Raw genomic sequence first — 23,052 nt, forward strand, 5'->3', positions numbered from 1 at the left:
TGAGTGTGAGCTTTGTGAGAGAACTGTGTGAGTGCTTTAATGTTGAAAAGAGGAGAGTGAAAAGGAAAATACAGATACAAAATTGTGTGTGTGTGTGAGTGTACAAGTGCATAAAAGGAAGGGATGGCTCCAATGATTTATGGGCAGATAATTGTCTGAAAGGAGACTGTCCAATAGCTGATTGGTTCAGCTAAATGAAATGAGCCGTGGGAAGTGGGGAAGTTGTAGCAGCTCAGAAATGTTTCCTCTCATCTCTCACAACTGTAATAGAGGTGAAATGGATGAAGGGGAAGAGGCTGAGGTGAGAGAAGATGGCAAGTGCAAGAAGTGAGGAGAGAAGAGAGTGAGAGCGAGAGATAAGAACAAGTGAGATGGAGATGCCTACTTGCCTCCTATGGAAGGAGAAGAAAGAGATGTCATAGAGAGAGATTCCGCCTCCACCCCAACAAACATGGAACAGAGGATGGGAAGAGAGAGAGAGAGAGAGAGAAGCAGAGCATAAAATAAACCAAATACACCAACAGCTGAAAATGTATTTTGTAAAAAAGAATGTTAATGTACTAATCATGGAAGGGGAAGGGGGAAGAGAAAAAGTTCACACAGTCATCCCTCTCCCTCCTCTTGCCCTCGCTAATCTGCACTAATCTCAGGGTGAGCATTACTCAAAATTTCCCAGGTAGTGCACTCCAGGAGCCTTCCACCATGTTAAGAGACAGCTCCTGGAATTCCAACAATGAGCCTTCTTCCAATGGTTACCAGCAGACCTAGTGAATAGGTCTTTCATTTTGGTAACAGATAATTTGTCTTCTCTGCCATCTGTGACAAAAAGTTGCTTTGCTTGTTATTTTCATATTAGAATTTAACAGGGATTGGATTTTAAAAATGCTTTGCTTATAAATGTAATATTATGATTTCTTCTTATGTCTCTTGACCTATGCAGGCAGAAGTTTTTAAACTTCTGTCAATATGTTCTGAAGATAGGAACAGAGGCCTAGATTCATCATTTAGCTATGTTTGTTTATCGCATCAAATAGCGCCTGTGGTAAAAAGGGGGTGTGTTTATTATAATTGCAGGCCTGCCGCATCGCATAGCTAAAGATTGTATGCTGCATTACGGCTTTGCACGCTGCATTGCAGCATTGCGCACTCCGTTGTGTCATCAACGCGTGTGTTAATTTTTTCCTGTATAAATACAGGCTTCCTGCACACGTCTCTTTGAGGGTGTGTCAGGAGTTTGGAGAGAGGAGATAGGTGTTGTTGGTGGCTAGTTGGAGGTTCTTTAGAGTGATTGCTGATTGCGTTGTCTTGTTTTCTGTTGTCCTCACTTTACCTTTACCTTTGTCTTTAGTGTTTGTTAGTCTAGTTTGTCTGTCTGCTTTTTTGTTTGGAGGAGTGGAGGTGGTGAGGGGAGGAGGAGGTGAATAGTGGTGGTGAGGAGGGGTATGTGTGTGCGCTGAGGAGGTGTGTGTGTGTGTGTGTGTGTGTGTGTGTGTGTAGGTTGTGGAGAAGATGGAGAAGATGGAGCATGACAGCCATGGGAAGAGAGGAGAGAAGAGACATCAGAATAGGAGGGGGAGGAGGCCAGAGAGGGAGCAGGAGGATGAGGGCATTAGTGCCAGGGGAAGGAGTAGGAGTAGGAGTAGGGACAGGCGCAGGAGTAGAGAGAGACGCAGGATGGAAGGGATAGGAGTGTGGGGGAGGGGCTAGGCAGGTGAGTTCAGAGGGAGGAGTAGGGCAGGCTAGGGATAGACAGGGCAGAGGGGAAGGGAGTCGATAAAGCAGAGGCGGGGGCAAGAGGAAGGGAGGGGAGAGGGGAGCGGGATAGAGAGTGAAGAAAGGGAGGACACCTGTCCAGAAGAGGAAGTGGCACCCCCTTCAGGCATCCAAGCAGCACCACACGTTCATCTCAGGACCATAAAGTTCAGCACTGAGGAGAACAAACTGGTCACTGCAGGGGTCCCGCAGAATTACCTCATGCTCTTCGGCAACTGGGCGGCCAAGACCTTCAAGGCATCTAAGGGGGCACATATGGTGCAACATTGCGCAGTCGATCAGCAGACGGAACAGAGTGTCAAGAAGCGCAGAGCGGGTTGTCCACCGATACCGACATTAAGGAGCAGCTCAAGGCCAAGGTAGCAGTCTAAGCAAAATACCAACACCATACCGGAGGAGGAGCACCCTGTTCAATTGTGCAGACGCAGCTGGAGGAGTGACTTGTGGACACGCTGGAACCAGGCATATTCGAGGGCATGGCTGAGCAGCTGGACACGATGCGAGCTGCAGTCGGTAAGGTCACCTCACCCCTAGATGGGCAGGGTACAATGGGTACACCCATCATTTGGCATAAGAAGCTCACTATGCAAAGAAGCAAAGTGCACCTCTCATGCCAAATCAAACAAGGAAACTTGCTGGCATATGTACTTATGTCTTCTTTTTTGTTTCTTCTGTTCTGTTTCCACAGCTCTCAAGCGCCAGGCCCAGGGCCCAACTGGGAAGCCCCAGAGACCAGCCAGAATGCCCCTGGGAGCAGCCGTCACTACCAGAATTACAGAGGCCCTTACTTATGGATGCAGTGGAGTGAGCAGGAGGAGGAGGAGCAGCAGCAGCAGCAGGCACAGCCATTGGTGTTGCTGCGAGTGAAGGGCTCACCAAGCCCACTTCAGGTCTCCCTGAATCTGTTTTCATTGATGGACAAAGGCAATAGTTAGTGGGACCCTTCTCAACCAGATCTACCATGAGCTAGTACACCACTGCAGCATCTGGAACCACCATCCCCAGGCCAGTGGAGGGCACAAGCCCGCTGATGCCCATTTTGTGCCCTCAGACACCAGCACCGGCACTGAGCTGGATTTGCATCCTCCTGTTAGCTCCATGAGAAGCCAACATGACCTACATGACATTACAACAGGCAAGGCCCTCACCTTTTGCACATTAATTCTACATTGTGTAGCTAGGTATAGTAAGGTACATGGGTGTGGGGAAGCATGCAACCACAAAGAGGAATGGTACCTTGGAAGGAGCTGTGCACATATTCTAAAACTGCACCAGGTAGCACAGGCGCTTTCACCAAGGCTATAATGGAAGGTGTGCTCCTACAGCACTGTGATGTGTGCATTGCTGTTGGCAAGTAGCTCCAATTTTCTGGACACATAAATCCTGTCCAGGTTGGCAAGTATGTACATGCTACCATTTGATCACATTTCCCTAAATGTATTTGAAGCAAAACCAAGACTCTCAAAAGCTCCAGGCATGGCTGTAAAATGAGGACTAGATGTACATTTCCTGGAAATCGGTATGCAATTCTAAATCTCAGTGTACAGTGGCTCTTTAACTGCTGAGACATTGGTATGATGTTGGTCTGGGCATGTCCACATGACTGTAAGCAAACCCAATACAGGGGTATTACTTCACCTGCACACTTTTAAGCACTTTGGAATGAGGGTGTAATATTGGAAATCTGTCACTCAAACCTTTAACTGTCTACCTGTAACTTTCACATGGACATTTCACTTTCACAGCTATTTCAGATTTACAGCATTTGTATAGGTGTAGCTCTCTAGAGTCGAGAACCATGTGGGGTGGCATCACACTTATGGCACGATTTATTTATTTTATTTTTATTTTAAAAGTTTTTATATACTGCGAAATGGTCAGGATCTGACCGTCTAGGCAGTATACAATAAAACATACATAATTAAAAACAGCACTATTCATTCATTCTGGTTCAATGCAGTATAAAGTTGACAATTATCTTCAAGCTTTGGTATTTACATTCAGTTAACAGATCTTATCAAATATATCAGTTATTGTATTGAGCAATGTTGTCAGTTAACTGAGATTGAAAGCTGCAGTAAACAGATGTGTTTTCAGATATTTTTAAAATTCTTTTGTATTTTGTATTGGTCTGATTTCTTCTGGTGCTCCACATGTGAGCGCTAGAATATGGTCCTCTGGTGAGGGCTGACAGGCCACACCGTGCTAGGTAGTCCACTAAGGGGTAGATTTTATAATTTTGCGCGAGCGCATACTTTTGTTCGCGCACCAGGCGCGAACAAAAGTACGCTGGATTTTATAAGATATGCGGCCTCGGTGGGAACAGGGAAAGCCAGCTGGTTTCTTTGAGGGCTCGGCGCGCGCGAGGTGCACTAATCGATTGGATTTAAAATCTTATGCTTAGCTTTTAAAGTACTATCCCCTGGCAATCCTCAATACGTAGACAAACTTTTGTGCCCCTACCAGTCAGTTTGCCTTCTGAGCACTTTGCAGCTTATAGCTCCTCCCCCTTCCAGGATTAGACTAGAGCAGTGATTCCCAACCCTGTCCTGGGGACCCCCTAGCCAGTCAGGTTTTCAGAATATTCACAGTTAATATGCATGACAGAGAATATTTACATGCACGGCCTCTATAACATGCAAATTTTCTCTCATGCATATTCTTTGTGGGTATCCTTAAAACCCGACTGGCTGGGGGTTAGCTGAGGCACCTTCCCCTTAAATTTTAGAAGGAGGATAACAGTGAAAGGAGGCTGGCCTGATTGAGGATATTCCAGAGGGGTTCTTATAGGCCATAATAGTTTAATGTTCTACAGAACACTGAGTAGTCAAAGGTAAGGATGTAAATTTGTTGAAAACAAGTGTGCATTCTGAACTGAATACAAATAAAATGTAAAATTTGTTGAAAACAAGTGTGCATTCTGAACTGAATACAAATAAAATGTAAAAACAAAGCAACATTTTGCGAAAAATGGTCTGAAAATAATCAAAATGAACCAAACTGAAAATATGTTGTCTGTGCATCCCTGCATCGAGTTTTTGTATGACTTTGTATGTATTTGCATTTAACCAAACATATTGGGGGTTAGTGATATGCGTAATTTATAATCTGTGTGTTCCTGATAATAATACACAGGTTATAAAATACTGTAGTAGATCTCCAAGGGGCCACAGGGAATTATTTGACAGTTATTCTCCCTGTGTTGCTAGTATTTTTGATCTGGTTGTTAAATCTTTTTTAAAATTTTATCCTTTTATTTTTTACTGTTTTTTTTTTTCCAATTTCACTTTTAACTTGTTCGCATCACGCTATGATCCTATTTCCTATTTCACCATTTCATGCAATTATTGTTTGAATCATTCTATTGATCCTGAACCAACAATTTTTTTATACATTTATTTATAAGATAGAAATCATAGCAAGATAGAAAGATAACAGTACAACCATTCTAGTATAAACTTTAAGAAACAGACTATACAAAACATCTAAAAGCTTTGCTGAATGGCCATATCAAAAACAAAGAAGCCAATTCATCTCATACTTTTTGACTTAACAAAGCCACTGTAGTAGATAACAAGGTAATTATGCAGCAAATACATCATTCATCCAACATATTCACATTTATACCATGCATCACATTGCCACTATAATAATATTTAATATTATTTATATACAAATTGTTGAATAGCCTAAATCTTTTAGTCTGCTTTTAACAGAAGTTGGGAGGATGCTATAAAAAGACTCCCATGCTTTAACATAATCTTTAGTGACTCTTCTATGCATATAAATTACATCTAATCTCTCACATTGCATCCATTCTTTCATTTTCTGGCGTCAAAGCATGATAGGTGGTGTCACCTCCTCCAACAAAAATTTCAGTATACAAGATTAATCCAAAAGTCTAGCTATCTGCACACATTTAACATATCCTTTATATAATATAATCAGCCCAGCATCTAATCCCAATATTAAACATTTGCCAGTGAAGGGTAGTTTAATTGAAGTCACTTGCTCGTTGCTCAATATCATTTGAAACTCTTCCCAAAAAATAGATAGCTTGTTTTATAAGATTAATTTATGAATTAAAGTGCCATCTTCCATTTCACATCTTATACATAGTACAGAAGTCATTATTTTCATTCTAAATGCCTTTGCTGTGTCTTTACATCTATGATGTAAAAGCTTAAAATGCATTTCCTGGATTCTAGTGGCTATTGATGTCTTATATACAGTATCAAAGCAACATACCATTTCAGAAATCTCTACATTCACACCAGGTTTTGTAGACCAAAAATGTTTTAGCTCCAAGATAGTATCTGCAGAATATTTGGTCAATCTGATTTTATACCAGATGTCCCGGGGCTTGAAAAAAGGGCAGGGGAGTGGGCAGGATGGGGCGGGACCGAGGCCTCCGGCACAGCGGCCATGCCGGGGGATCTCGCGCCGGCGTGCACAACTTATGCCTGCCCAGAGGCAGGCGCAACTTATAAAATAAAGGTAGGAAGGGTGATTTAGGTAGGGCTGGGGGGGCGGGTTAGGTAGGGGAAGGGAGAGGAAGGTGGGGGGGGGGGGGAGGCAGAAGGAAATTAAGAGAGAGTTAATTAGAAGGCTAGTAGATTGTATTATGACTTCCATTGAGTTTGATTGAAATATTGTAAAATGTTGAGATTTTAAGGCCTGTATATAGGGTCTAGTCTGTAAAAATGCATAGAATAATTTGTAAATCAGATTGTATTGATCTCACAATTTATCAAATGTGTGTTTTCTGCATTTCACAAGAAAAATGTGCTATTTCACTTAAACCTTTCATCTTTGATTTTGTGAAAATTTGGCTCTGTAACCCTGGAATGAATCCCAGATTACCTGTGAATGATAAAAGATTAGTTGCCATAAAATGGAAGTTCCCACCATTTACACATTAAAATCTCCAAGCTAACAATACTGGTCTTAGGATGCAAGATTTCATTGTATCCTTAGGGGCGGATTTAAAAAGGGTTATGCACATAATATACATGAGTAACCCTTTGAAAACCGCTCCTGTGTGCGCCGAACCTATTTTGCATAGGCCCGGCAACGCACGCAAGCCCCGGGACGTGCGTATGTCCCGGGGCTTGAAAAAAGGGCAGGGGAGAGGGCGGGACAGGGCGGGATCGAGGCCTCCGGCACAGCGGCCATGCCGGGGGATCTCGCGCCGGCACTTGGCTGGCGTGCACAACTTATGCCTGCCCGGAGGCAGGCGCAACTTATAAAATAAAGGTAGGAAGGGTGATTTAGGTAGGGCTGGGGGGCAGGTTAGGTAGGGGAAGGGAGAGGAAGGTGTGGGGGGGGGGGGGGCAGAAGGAAAGTTCCCTCCGAGGCCGCTCCAATTTCGGAGCAGCCTCGGAGGGAACGGGAAAAGCCATTGGGGCTCCCCTAGGGCTCGGCATGCGCAAGGTGCACAAGTGTGCAACCCCTTGCATGCGCCGACCCCGTATTTTATAACATGCATGCGGCTGCGCATGCATGTTATAAAATCAGGCGAAAATGTGTGCGCGCCGTGTTGCATGCACAAATCTACGCCCACCGTAGCTACTAAAATCTGGCTTTTAGTATGCATTAGGCCCAGCATTGAGAAAGCCTTGCAATGTACATTCAACTAGTCTGGGGGTACAGAATTAATAGTCCCCAGAATACCATTCATATAAAAATTAATTTGGCATGCCACATTGTAAAAACAAAAACTGGGCATGTTTAAACCTTCATATTTCTTGTTTCTCATTAATATGTTATATCTAATTCTTGCTCCTTTTGATTTTCAGATAAACTGAGTTATCATAGATTTGTTTCTTTACATCTTGATTTGTAAACCAGATCATTAGCATTTGGAGTTTATTCGGAAGCTTGGGGAGTAATGGGGATAATGGTAACTCTGTCCAACCAACTATCTGTTCCTGAACAGTGTTAAGTAAGGGAGAAATGCTCAGCTTCTAAAGCCCAGAAGTAAACCCTGGTACTTGAGATGTGAAGTTATCCAATGTAAAGGAAAGTCTCCATTCCACTTTGTCTGCCTTTTTTTCTGCAAAGGCACAGCTTCTAATTTGTCATAGTTAATCTTTGGGTGTGACAAACATGGGTTACCCACAAAGAGCAACATGTCATCAGCAAATTGATAACTTTTATAATAAGAATTTCTCAATTTAAAGCTTTCATCTCAGGAGTACTCCTAATTCTAATAGCTAAGGGTTCTATGGATAAAACATATAAGAGAGGAGACATGGGACACTCTTGCCATCTATCACTTTGTAAATTAAACTGTGTGGAATTGAACCCATGTTTTCTCAATCATGCCTGGAGGTTGCAATATAATAAGAGGATTCAATTCACAAAGGAGAAATGTATCTGATATTTAGTCAGTACCCAAAACAGGAATTTCCATTGTTAGATACCTTCTCGGAGTGAAGACTAACAATCATACCATCCTTTTTCAATGGATTTAAAGATCATAGAGCAGTGGTTCCCAACCGTGTCCTGGGGACCCCCCAGCCAGTCGCGTTTTCAGGATATCCACAATGAATATTCATGAGAGAAAATGTGCATGTTATAGAAACAGTGCATATTCATTGTGGACATCCTGAAAACCCGACTGGCTGGGGGGGTCCTCTGGACAGGGTTGGGAACCACTGCCATAGAGCCTGAACTACCTGTCTTGTATTGGCCACGCCTTGTCTACCTCTCACTAAACCTGTTTGGTCATGTGAAACCAGAAAAGGGACAACCAAACTAAGCCATCTTGCCAAAATAGTTGCCAAAATATTAATATCCACATTTATTGAAGAAATAGGGTTGGTAAGACTTAGGTTGGAGATGATTTTTTTCCCATCTTTTGGAATACTGTGATCAATGCCTGATTCCTCTAGGGAAAGATCCCATTTCAAAACAGTGGGAAAACATTTTCAATAAAGGATCTGTAACCTTGTCATATAATCTATATAAATAAAAATGTTAAATAGTTTGGACAAAATCGCTAATCTCAGAAACCACTGAACCGATTGCTTTCAAATTTGGACACAACCTTCATTTCGCATACAGGAAGGTTCTTCTGTACTTACATTACAGACATGTCACACCTGTGACAGGTAAAATAGGTTTAAAATTTTTTTCGAGAAAACAGCGACATCTGCTGGACGTATGTGCCATCTGTTACACCTTACACTAACACACGCTACACTAATCATTTCGCCAGTCCAGGTCCACGTTTCAGTTCCATTTTAACACATTCGCGCACTTTTTTGATTTACTTCCCACAACCTCCCAACACACACAAAACCACCCTCCTCACACCCCCCCACACACATGCCAAATTTATTTACTTCCCAGGCCCTCACAACACACACAAAACCTGACAGAAGTCTGGGAGGCTCCAGCGGGGGGCCAGGACCGGTCTGGGACACATCTCCTGCACTACGGCCGTCGGCTGCCAGCAATCAACATGGCGCCGACGGCCCTTTCCCTTACTATGCCACTCGGGGACACCAATGGCGGCAGTAGCCCATGTGACATAGTAAGAGTGATGGCCCCTCGGCGCCATTTTCAGGACTGGCAGCCAGCAGACCTTTGCCCTTACTATGTCAGAGGACCTACCGCTGCCATTGCTCCACCCCACTGACATAGTAAGGGCAAAGGGCCATCGGAACCTGTTTCAATGCTCGCAACCGAAGGACCAATGCCAATACATCGCTCCCGGACCGCTCCTGAACGCCCGCTCCACTGACTGGGGGGGGCAGGGGGGGGCTACTGTTTTTCGCAGGGCTGGGGGGGGAGGGGCAGGAGAGTGTGGGGTGGTTAGTTTAAGAGAACTTTTCTCATAGGGTTGTTTTTTGGGGGAAGGGGGAGGTTCACACACAAATACATACACTAAACTTGCATGATCTCGGGAACGCACCAAAATAGCCCTCCCCAGACCACAAAACAAATTTGGAAGTGCAAATTTGGTTAGGCACTCCCCTATTTGGCTACATAATGTGCACAGATGCCCAGGGACAGACCACATGTAGCACCAACAATTTTAATTTCCCAGGTCTTTGGAGGGGGCAGGAGGGAGGGGGGTTATTATTTGATTTAAAGGGTTGGGATTGGGTTTGTTTTTTTTGGGGGGGGGGATTCCCACAGAAATAGAAATACAAAGGTTTTCTGATCTGAAGGGTAGGCAGTAGGCGGCTGGAGGTGACAGTGAGGGGAGGGAGAATGAGGGGGAGCTGTACAGTTTGTAAATTACCATGTGAGTCTGCTCTGAAAGTATGCATGTAATTTTCAGTATACATAAATATTTGCAATGAAATAGAAGCGCTCACTTTCTTTACCTCTTTTATAAACATACACGTACACATTTTAGGAGCGAAAAAAAAATATAATGCACATTTATACATGGAGGCAGGTATTTTATAAAATATGCATGCTACCATTTTGATAATACTTGTGCGTGTAACCCGCTTCTGCCACGGGTCATCTTCAGAGACTGCAGAGGAGGTGAGTAACACCTCTGCAGCCCTGGAATAGTTCAAAACATTCAGGGTTTGTCCAATGGGGACCAGATATCTTCTGGAAGACCTAAGGGGAGACTTATCTAACAAAGGGGTAGATTGTTGAAGACATGTGTGCGCGGGACCCGGCACACTCACATGGATGCGTGTATTTTATAATGCGCCCTTGTGGCTGCGCGCGTCTTATAAAATACGAGCGGCGCGCACAAGGGGGTTAGATGATTGCAATTTCCGCGCGGCGACTCATCGAAGCCTTTCCCAGTTCCCTACCCCCAACCTCCCTTCTACTTCCCCTCTCCTTTCCACCCCCTAAACTCTTTCTCGCACCAGGATGCCGCTGTACTGGCCGCCTCAAGCCCCCCCCCCCGGACCACCCCTTTATCTGGGCCCAGCACTTCCGCATATAATAGGGGCTATGCTCATGGCCGTGCCCCTTTGAAGATGCGCGCAGCACGCGCAAGGCCTGGCCACGCATGTAACCCGGGGGGGGGGGGGGGGGGGGAATTTAAAATGTGGCCGAAAGTGTCCACACCTCTGTTACAGTTCCAAAAAGAAAATAATTTTTTTCAAAGAGCATGTTAATGTACTGTTTCATAAGGCAAAAATCTGAGTTTAGACAGGATATAGTTCAAATAAGAACAAAGCAAACTTTTGCAGAAAGAGCAAATAGTGTCCAAAAACAAACAGTCACTTATAGATGCAGGTCAGCTCAACCAAGCCAAAGGCAGTTTTTCCCTTCGCAACTGCTCCTCCAGGGTCTCAGCTTCTACCCCCAGGGTCATTAGGGTAACATCCTCATATCCATTCCAGAGGGGCTTTCTCCCCACCTCAGTTCAAGGATCTGAGTCCTTTTGGAAGTGCTCTCAATGCTCTTTGAAGGCTGCTATGGCACTCCACTTCTTTATGTCTGGGAGGGTATAAGCAGTTGTCATCTCTCACTTCAACTCACTGGTTCACTATAAACCTGCTTGGACTCCTTGGTGAGGAATCCCCTCTCCTTTCTCTATCATAACCTTCACACTCCACACTTCTACCCAGCTTGACTCAGCTGCAACTCATGCCTGGTGCCGAAAGCATTATTTGTACTCTACCCCCATCCATCCTTCAAAGGTAAGACATTAAAACACACCTCTTGCATCTTACAGAGCGTAGATAATACCAGCTCTTTGCACTCTTACCGAACTCTCTTGGGAGAGAGAAAAACTACAGAACTCAAATTTCTCTGTTCAAACCCTAGACAGGGTGACGCGATCAAACCTGAAATCCCCAGTTTGCCGATACCTAGGTGCCAATTCACCCAGTCTTTCTCCAGGTCACCTAGACCCTCTGGCACTTCATCCTGAACTCCCAACCATCCACCCAGGTCTTCCACCAAAAAACTGCAGACAACAGACAAGACGATTTCACTTGCGCTGGTCAATTAGCAAATATAAACCTCTATGAATATGTTTGATAATTTATGTGCATATATTTCTTATAAAGGAGCAACTTCTGTGCATACTTCTTGATCCCCACCTCAGAACTCCCTTTTTTTGTGCCAATAAAATGTTATGTGTGAAACCGAAAATACGTGCTCACTTTTGTTGTTTCTAAAACAGCATATACATAAATATCTGCTATTTATGTGTCTATAAGCTATTTTTCCGCAACAAAATCCTTTTGAAAATTTACTCATAAGTGATGGGAGACAAAGTGACTTGCCTAATCTGACAAGGAATAACTGTGGGGGACGTGAGATTTTAAATCTTGGTTTTCCTCATTCCCAGCCCATTGCTCTGACCACTTGATGAAGGTAGAGTCCTTCAGCCGATAAAATAATGGTGAAAATGCTACCTTGCTTGCTATTACATTAGAATGAGAGAGAGAGAGAAAATGGTCAACAGTTATATATTAATAACAGGATTTCGGAGGAAAATGATACAACATCCTGTTCTGCAATCTGGCAGTCGCTGCCCAACACCCACACAATTTCCCAAGCTGACTGCAGTGCACAGCGATGACCAGAGAGCGGAAAACTTGGGGGTAAAAAAAAAGGGATTGTTGAACAAATTCCTTCCTATCTCACTCATTTGTTATTGCTCTCAAAGGCTTTGTTGTTCAGCACATTGACAGGAATGTATGGCAGTTTAAGCCATTTGCTGTAGTGCAATTTCTTACAGGATTCATTGTTTAAAAAAGGCGAGTACTGAAGTTTCAGTAGCAGTTTTCTTCTCGGACTTGTTTGTGAAAACAGGACAAGAACAGGGCCCCTATTCACCTCCAAAAATCGGGCCTCCAGAGGGTGAAGAACAGCAGAGAGATTCAGGGTTTTGCTGTATATCCAGTGCAGTAAAAAAAGAAAAACATAATTCTTACTGCTTGAAAAAAAGATCTGCATGCAGTAGAGGAGTACAGACATTTCCCCCGTATGCTTTCGGCTCCTCTCATGGATCTGCCTTTTAGGGTGGATGCAGCCATATGACTCTGTTATTTGTGCTGCTCTGGCTGAAAAGCCAACTGAAGTAATTTTCTGCACACCGCTCTTAATTTTAAATGGTCATATTTCAGCCTGCTTAAATTAATATTGAAGGGTCTGATTTTCAATAGGCTTTATGGGTGGAAAGACCAGTTTCTGTGCGCAAATCACCACTGGACAATCAATTTAGGGTCGATGTGTGTAAAAGTGCGCATGGATCATGGTTTCGCATATGCATATGTGTGAATGCCATGGTAAGTAGGCCTGCTGGGGTGGGGGAGATGGGGTAGGGATAGGGAAAGGATTGATGCACATACTTTCAATTTTTAAACTTTCGCATGTAAATCTCGAGTATAGGGCACCCTGTTTGCTAATAGGCACATTATTTCCCAAAAGTGAAAAATTAACGTTTTTCTTTTTTTTTTTTTTAATTTTTGGGCTCATTTAAAACAAAATGAAAATGGGCTCATTTGTCTCATTTTACACTTAAATGCACATCTCTAACCTATAAGTGAGTGTTGAATGGGACTGGTCCCTTCCCTGCCAGAGTTAGAGAGACCAATCTCTATTCAGCACTCACTAACAAGGAAGCTGATAATCCTATTCAGTACTGAGTTCTGAACAGGGATTGTCTGCTTCACTAAGGAGTGAATTGAATAAATTAATGCTAATTACCAGTACTATCAGCTATACTGACATTTCATATTCAGTGGAGTGAGTGGAGGTAAAGGTTCTTCTCCAGCTGCTCTGCTTTTTGGGACACTTTGGAGGTTCAAGGTGGGGGTGAGGATTAGGCTTTTATCCCACAATATTTTAAAGATAGGGAATGGGTTTTCATTATCTTCCTGTTTGATACGAGTTTTTACTATCTTCCTGTTTGATACGAGTTTTAACTGTTCTGGATCAGGCAGATATACTGGATCAGGCAGACATCTGAGGTTGCCATTTAGGCAGCTAAACTTTTTCTCCAATCAGTCCTCAAGACAAAGATTCTTTAGGTATGAAATTATTTATTGTACAGGTAAATTCTACTTACAATTGTTGGATCTCAAACGGGAGCCCCAAGGCAAAGATCTTTGGTAACTGGAGACAGGGTAGCAGGAGAGAGAAGGGAGTCTTTTATCTTGCAGGAGTTGGTTTATGGTAGAGGTAGGAAGCATGAGGGATATGAGGCTGATTTAGTCTTCAGAAGAAGGCAGTAAGAGAAAAGGTAAAAACTCGATCGTTTCAGGGAGTTTTACAGAGTTCTGTTGGCTGAGAAGGAAGCGTGGGGTGAACTGAACTCTCGTCAAGAGCTGCTAAAGGAAACACCTCCACAAGCTGGGGGCAGGGGACAAGGTCCAATGGCAGTGAGCCTAAGAACCATGTGACACAGGGGGAGCATGAAGGACAGTCCCTTGAGCCTATAAGGCACCTAGGAAGACTCAAGTTAGATTGAGGGGCATTCAAGCTCTTCCGATAGTGAGAGAACGTGGAGGGGGAGGGAGCTTCTCTTAAGGGCAAAGGCTCACAGACTTTTATCATGGGTTACAAATAATGTTTCAGTATCAAGAATCCTTAGAAAGGAGGAGTGCACTAAACACAGTTAAACTACGGTATATACAGATACAAACATGTACCCACTGCTGGGGACAGAACAAGTTGTATTGTCTCCTAATCCTCATATAGCTTTACTCAAGATATTACAAAGAAATGGGCCTGCCTATGACAAAGCCTTGTTTCAAGTACTTCGAAGATTAATTTCTTTTGGCAAAAAGAGCTGCAGTCAGACTTCATAGGTAGATTTCAATGCCCTATTTAAGAACATAAGAGCATAAGAAATTGCCATACTGGGTCAGACCAAGGATCTATCAAGCCCAGCATCCTGTTTCCAACAGTGGCCAATCCAGGTTACAGGTACCTGGCAAGTACCCAAACATTAAGCAGTTCTTATGCTACTTATGCCAGTAATAGCAGTGGCTATTCCCTAAATCAACTTGATTAATAGTAGTTATTGGACTTCTCCTCCAGGAGCCTATCCAAACCTTTTTTAAACTCAGCTACACTAATTGCCTTAACCACATCCTCTGGGAACAAATTCCAGAGCTTAATTATGCATTGAGTAAAAAATAGGAGTGCCCCCTAGTCTTTCTATTATCCGAAAGAGTAAATAATTGTTTCACATTTACCCATTCTAGACCTCTCATGATTTTATAGACCTCTGTCATAACCCCCCTCAGCTGTCTCTTTGTTGCGTTCATGCCTATTCTCACCCTCGCTCCACCCTCTCTACATTATGGCGACTCCCTTTGGGTCTGACGGACAGATGCTGCCGCCCTCCTGGCGGGGTGAGCGCCCACAGATTGCTAACTCCCTAGCAAGGTCTATAACACTCTTCTCCAAGCTGAAGAGCCCTAACCTCTTTAGCCTTTCCTCATAGGGGAGCTGTTCCATCCTCTTTATCATTTTGGTGTCCCTTCTTTGTACCTTCTCTACTGCAACTACATCTTTTTTTAGATGCGGCGACCAGAATTGCACACAGTCTTCAAGGTATGGTCTCACCATGGAGCGATATAGAGGCATTATGACAATCTACATTTTATTCACCATTCCCTTCCTAATAATTCCTACATTCTGTTTCCTTTTTTGACCACCACAGCACACGGAGTTGACGATTTCAATTTATTATCCACTATGACGCCTAGATCTTTTTCCTGGGTGTTAGCTTCTAATTTGGATCCTAACATTGTGTAACTACAACATGGGTTATTTTTCCCTATATGCATCACCTTGCACTTGTCCACATTAAATTTAATAAAAAACACATGACTATGATGATTTCCGTTATGTTTCATTGACCTCTCAATGGTCTGTGGTTCTTCCTAATATATCTGTTCACTCCACTCCCTGAAAATTATATTCTTTTTTATTTTGCAGGAATAGCATAAACTAAGAAGCTATGGCCTGAAAGGGGATACCTGGATTTAAATCAGGGACTTCTTGATATGCAGTCTAATGCTCTACCATTGAGCTATGCCCCCAATTTGACTTGGAAGGACTAAGATTATCTTTCAGATCTTCTGGTCTGAAATTGGGAAGATACTTTTCTATTATTGACAAAACTTTAAATTTAATGAGGCCAATATTGACATGCTACTTAGTCAGATAAGTAGGATTTCTCTGGCTAAGTGACAGCCACTGAATATCCAGCTATGAACAGCGGCCGCCACTTAGCCAGATAAACTACTAATCCAGCCAAGTAGATAACTGGATAATCAATGGGTGAGGAATGGGCAGATTAGGGCAGTTCTACTTATCCAGGTAACTTAACCAGATAAATTCCAATTTTCAGCCTTAACCAGTTAAGTTAATCGGATAAATTAGACTTGTCACATAGCTGGTCTAAATTTAGCTGGATTTAACTTATCCGGTTGAGTTCAGATTTATATAGGAATATTCATCAGCAGAGCCATGCTGCTGAATATCCCATTTAAGTTAATTGGCTAAGTCTTATCCAGTTAAAAAAAACATTTATTTTGGCATATTGGGCTCAATATGTTAAACTACCAGAACCCAGTGCAAAGGTCTCAGGGTTGGTGAGAGATGATCCCGAATCATTATATCAGTAATGTGCCATATTGATTTGAATCAATTGGCTCTGCAAAGCCTTCCCATGCAGACCTAAAAACAGAGCATTATAGTGTTTGATCCTTGAAGTGATTGATGAATGGACTACGGTAAGCAGATCTTAATTAAATATGTAAGACTGAAAATGTTGTACCAGGCATAAGTAAAAACCTGAACCTTATTGCCCATTTTCAAATTGGAGTCAACAATCACCACAAGGATACTAACTTGATGGACAATAATACAGGAAGCCCTCTCAACTCAATCACAGGCAGCCTAAAGACTATATAACATCTTCCTTTCTCACAATAGTTTTAGTAGGATTAAGTTTAAGTTTATGGAGTTTTAACCAAGCATCCAATTCTTTTAATAATTAATGAATGTTTAGCATAGCATCTTCTCTTTTCTGATCAATACAACAGAATTCTGAATCATGTGTCCCAAAGATTGAGATATATATATATATATATATATATATATATACATTATAAAGAATAGGGATAGAATCGATCCTCGAGAGACACTAAAATAAGAGGCCATGAAAAAGAGGAGTACTTTCCCAAAATCACCCTATGAAGTCTATTCTCCAAGAAGGAAATGAACCAATTAAGATACAGACTCACAATCCCAATGGCATGTAAATGATCTAACAAAATAAAGTGATCAACAGTAGTGGCAAGTCCTATTATCCTGTGAGGATTGTCTAGTGAGGCCAGTAATTTAGTCTAAGTACTATGGAATGGTTTAAACCCCAATGCACAGCATCTAGAATCTGACGACTTTCCACAAAATGACTGAGTTCTAAAGCTACAGTTCTCTCAATCAATTTTCCAAAGACAGAAATGTTAGAGAGTGGTGAAAAGGGGCACTGTGGATTGAACCTGCAGTCCTGGGTGTTTAAGGCCAGGGGATCGTTCATTGGAGCCCCAGGGTTAGAGGTGTGGTCTATGACCCTGGGAAGTCGGGATTCAAATCCAACTGTCACTCCTTTGACCTTGGACAAGTTACTTTAACCTCTGTTGCCTCAGGCACAAACTTAGAGGTGAATTTTCAAAACTTTATGCATGTAAAAGTCAACATATATACAAGTAAGTAGTCTCTACTCATGTAGTTCATATTTTTTAAAAGTAAAAAAAATGCTCACCTGTGCGTGTAAAAAAGGAGCAGTCTAAGGCATTCTAGAGCTAGGACATGTGTAAATTGCTATTTTAAAATACACTTACACTCGCACATTTGCCAGCTTATTCACATATCTTTATACATGCTAATTATCTGACAAAAGTAGTATTAAAAATGTTTATTGCATAGTACTAACTGAGTGGGAAGTATGGATGAAATGCAGAGAGTTCCAGCTGAATAACCAGGGAGGTCTCGATGATCTGGGGAAGATCTGAGCGAACTGGTGAACTAATTGGTTAATTTCATTTACGTGCACATATTTTTAAATTGGTGGACCTTTGCACATAAATCGGGACTTACATGAGTAAGTCTCATATACTTTTGCTCATAAAATATACGCAAGTATATTTTAAAAATAGGTAGGAAATTATTGCGTATTCAATGCATTGACATACTCACTTTTAATGCATTGCATATATTCATGTGTAAGAGTAGATATACACATATTTTATAAAATGTGCTTATATTATATGTGTGGATTATAAAATGCTTGCATATGTGCTGCTGCACACATTTGTTTGAAAGTTATCCTCCCTGAATGTAAGCCCTCTGGAGGAAAGGAAATATATACAATACCTGAATGTAATCCATTTTGAAGTGTCTGAAAAGTAGAATATAAATAAATACATATGGAACTAAACAGCATTGGGGATACCTGTACCTGGAGGCTCCCTGTTGAGCCAGCATAAGCTGTGTCCCAAACTGAGAGCTGGATATAAGGAGCCCTAACCTGACATACCTTTGCTAGTCTAACAGTCATAGAGTTTGCACCATGATCCTACTGTTTCCTGACATTTTACTTACGTGGTTCTGGGTCCTCCTGTATTCTCTCTCCTGCTCTGTTCCTGGTTCTTGACTCTAGTCCTGGTTCTTGCTTCCTCTCCTGGAACCTGATCATTTTCTGGTTTCCAGCCTCTGCCTGGTAAGTACTAACAGTTGCCTGCACCCAAGGGACCAACCTGTAGGAAACAGAAGATGCTGAAGGCAGAAAATATTGACTCTGGACTGCCTGGCTTCTCTAAGGTATGCAGCTGCCCAGGTGCATTACCTCCTCTCCATCCTCAGTGGAGTGGGCCATGACAGTTTGGCCCACCCCAAATAGAGGCCTAGCTAAAAGAGAGCAGCTTCCTGCAGATCCAAAATACTTGAAGTACCTTATAGAAGCAGTGCAATGTATGTAACCTTAGCTTCATACCCTAGAGTTGAAGGCAAATTCCCTCCAAGGTCCTACCGTAGTTTAGCTGTGCAGCCCTAACCGGATCCGCCAACTCCAGAACCCTGATTGCCATGTTCTGAAAGGTTTGGTAGAATTAGGAGCAAGTTTCATGGGTTTCTGCACCAATGCAAGCTATGGTTTTGCCAAAATCTACACTCCATCTGTAAGAACTTGTTAAGATGGGTTTTATGATTAGCCTATTTACAACGCCATTTCTGGAATAAGATGATCCACTCCTGAACCAAACAGACCATGTTATGGCTTCCCTCTCTCAGGCATTCGGTGATCCAGATCACATTCAGTTGGTGGATAGCTAGATCTTGGGGCACCACCAGAGCCAATAGAGTATAACTGAATATTTAGTTTAACTAGTTAGTGAATGATTTGTACTGGAATGAACTGGCCCACTGCACTCATTTCTGGTGGCTCATATCAAGGATGAATTCATCTGGCCAGAACTCCCAGCTAACGTAGATGCCTTGCTCATCCTATGTGCAAGAATTAAGAGAAACTTGGGAGAATGATGTCAGGAGAAAAAAAGAAAATTAACAAGCATGAGGGAGCCAGTAGGCCCCACCAACAGACCTCTAACCTCAGAGGAACCCATGCTGGTTGCTGGCATGAAATACCTCCTTTCTAAGGGAGAAAAGAAGTGGTATAACCAAAAGGGTCTGTGCCTTTATGTGCTCTCAAGATACTTCTGTAATATCTGCCAAAGTAGACCCCAGAATCAGAATAATCCCAGCAAGGAAACACAGACTAGATGGAATGGGTTCATAAATAACTATCCCTCAAAGTATGTATGCTGTCCTGAGGACACATCTCTTTCTTGTTACTATTCCAGTACAACTTTTCTGGGGGGAAATAATGGAATTCCCATTCTAGCTGTAATTGACTCGGGAGCCTCTATTTGTTTTCTGAACCTCACGTTCTTTAAGCAACACTAGAAGGGCTTAAATTTCATGGACCCTTGTGTTGTCAGTAAGCAGTTGTCAGTAAGCAGTGAGACTAAACCTCTTGTTTTAACTATGATATATAACCACCAACAGAATCTTTGTTTTGATCTTATCAGAGTGCCACACTTCCTGGTCATTCTTGATCTTCTGTGGCTGGAACAACATGAACTGCATATCAATTGAAAGATCTGGCAGGTGATATTCCTATCAACATATTGCCAGCAGAATTGTATGCCTAATGAAAAAGCCCAGGGCCCAAACATGTGAATTCAGGCAATCTGTGTTGTCTGGCAATCAAAGATGGTACTGGACAACTCCTAGAAAGTATGTGGCATATCGGGATGTCTTTGATTTAAAAAAAGGAGCTGACATTTTCCCCATATGATTGTCCCATAGATTTGCAGCCAGGGGCAAAAATCCCTTTTGGGAGAATCTATTCCTTGTCAGAGCCATAACTGAAGGCCCCTCATGAATATTTTAAAGAAACCTGAATAAAGGATTCATTTGACATTCAACTTCACCAACTTCACCAAAGAAGTATGGTTTCCTCAGGCCTTTTATTGACTATCAGGCCCCGAATACCATAACAATTATTAATCGCTACCCCCTACTCCTTATTAATGAGCTTTTAAAGCACCTTCAGGCAGCTCTAATATACACTAAGCTCAGTTTGAGGGGATCATATTATCTTGTCTGGATAAGGAACCAAGATGAGTGGATGATGACATTTTGAATGCACTAAGACCACTTTAAATATTTGGTGATGATGTTTGGATTAAAACCTCCTGCTACTTTTCAAAACCTGGTGAATGAAATATTTTGTGATATGCTATATCAGAGTCTAGTTGTACATCTGGATGACATCTTAATATTTTCCACAGACCTACAGTGCTTAATCAGGCCCTGGACCATCCCCAGGAATACAAATTTTATACCAGGTTCTAGAAATGTGAATTCAACAACCTATTGATGTAATTTGTGATACACATAATTTCTCCTGAAGGGGTACAGATGGACCCGAAGAAGGTCAAAGCAGTGGCCCAATGGCCAATCCCAAAAACGTTAAGGAAATACAGTGTTTCCTGGAATTCATAAACTTTCATTGACATTTTATCTTGGGCTTCTCCAAATTGGCAGCTCCACTAACATAGATTCTTAAGAAAGGGATCCCTTTTAAGTGGACCCATGTGCAGCAGTTAACTTTTGATCATCTGAAGATGGTTTTAATGATGTCCCCATGTGAGGAACACCCAGTCACACAGCAATCTTTTATAGTGGAAGCTGGCATAACTAGGATAGCTATCAAGGCTATACTGTCTCAAAGAAGAGGACTTAAAGACCTCCTCAATCCATGCTTCTTCTACTCTTGTAAGCTTACAGCTGCAGAGATGAACTCTCATGTCTATGACAAGGAGCTCCTGTCTATAAAAATAATCTTTGAGGAATGGTGCACCATCATCAAGTTCAGGTTTTCACAGATCACAAAATCTAGAATTCCTTAAGACCACATACAACATGAATTTCAGGCAAGCTTGGTGGTCTCTTCTTCTCTTGGTTAGATACCTTATTAACATACCAACCAGGCACCATGAACAGTAAAGCAGATGTTCTCTCCTGGACAGAAGGCAAAGAGCCTTCAGAACAAGAAGCTCCCAACATAATCTCTGACTGGAGAATTTCACCCTTGGAACCAGGAATCCTGACCTGATGGAGGTAATACGTGGAAACTTGCTGCAAGATATGGTTGCACAGGCTCAGCTACAGGAACTGGAAAAGGGAGAAAAGGACACTGTATGGAGCCGGTGGTAAACTTTCCATTCTATAAAAGATCAACTCTCCATACCTAAAGGTACTTCACATTTGGAGGTCCTTTGTACCTACCACCATGTCATTGCCCTCATGTATTACTACTGCCATTACCAGTACCCTTGAGACCATGGGAATGTTGTGTCCATCGGTCTCAGACAGCTTCACCTCTGTGCCTCACCTTTCTTCCTTCTCTCGCCACAAGCCTTGGGAAGATGCCTGCTGCCGCGTCTTCATGCCGCTCTCTCCAGCGTCCCCGGAGCAGCAGTGGCAACGGTGTTCGCCATGGATTTCCTGAGGGCCTCCTAGGTTGCACGCACGCACGCCACCCACGTTTTTATCCATGTCATGGCAGGAACCTCGGGGGCGTCCCCTCTAAGTGATGTCATGACATCCAGGTATTTAGCCTGCCCTTCATTTGCTAACAAACTGAGTTAGCAAGGATTGGAATTGCTCCAGTCTAAGCTGTTCTGCCGCTTCCCAGCAGCCGCTGGAAGCTCTCTCTCTGCCCTTCGGGGTAATTCATCTCTAATCTGGGTATCCGCTCCTCGGGCGCCCTTATGCTCTCTTACAGGTACCTATCTGGGATATTGGGTACTCTCTCCTCCTGCTCTTCCTACTCTGGTGCCTTACTACCTACTTCTGCCTGCCAGGATCATCACCAATACAGCTATCTACTTCAGTGAGTAACTAATCTGTTCAGTCTGTCTCATCTCCAGCTTCAGCGCTCAGAGTCTGCATCCGGGACATTCCTTTACCACCCTGTGCTGCCTACCATCTACTCGAGTGTGGGACTGGTCTCCTCTGCTGAGGACCCCTGGACTGCTTCAACTAAGTTACCTCACTGCTGCCCCTACTGGGAAGTACCACCGAGCTATATAATAAATACAATGTATCAGTGTTTGCGTGTATAGAGTCTAGCCTAGTACTGCGACTCCTCACGGGGCTCCTCCCCGTGGACGTGACCATCACCGCAGTACCCAAGAATCCATTCCAACACTTCAAAACCATAACAGGGAATGGGTATTAATGGACTTCATTACTGACTCGTGATCACAAGGAAAGATCATGATTCTGGTGGTGGATTCATTCACCAAGATGTACCATTCAAAGCCACTACCAGTCTGCTCTCTTCTCAAGAAACAATTGACCTCTAGTTTAAGAAGTAATGCATCTGCACAACTTGCCATCTCATATCATCTCCGACCAGGGCTTCCAGTTCATTGAATCCATATTCTGGAAGATAACCAAACTTCTGAATGTCTAACTTCATTTATCTTCAGCATACTACCTGCAATCCAAAGGGCTGACAAAACAATAAATCAGACTCTGGAGTAGTATCTTCACTGCTTCTGTAATTTTCACCAGGTGAACTGGACATTTACTTCCTATGACAGAATGTGCATGTAACTACATCGGGAGGGACCAAGTCACATCTAAAATTAGAAATATAAACAAATCAAAATGTGAACAAATAAGGCAATGAAAACAAATACAGCAGATAATCCAGTGAAAGAAAAACATAAACCTTACCACAATTTA

The sequence above is a fragment of the Rhinatrema bivittatum genome, chromosome 2 (assembly GCF_901001135.1).
Source record: "Rhinatrema bivittatum chromosome 2, aRhiBiv1.1, whole genome shotgun sequence".
Taxonomy (NCBI): domain Eukaryota; kingdom Metazoa; phylum Chordata; class Amphibia; order Gymnophiona; family Rhinatrematidae; genus Rhinatrema; species Rhinatrema bivittatum.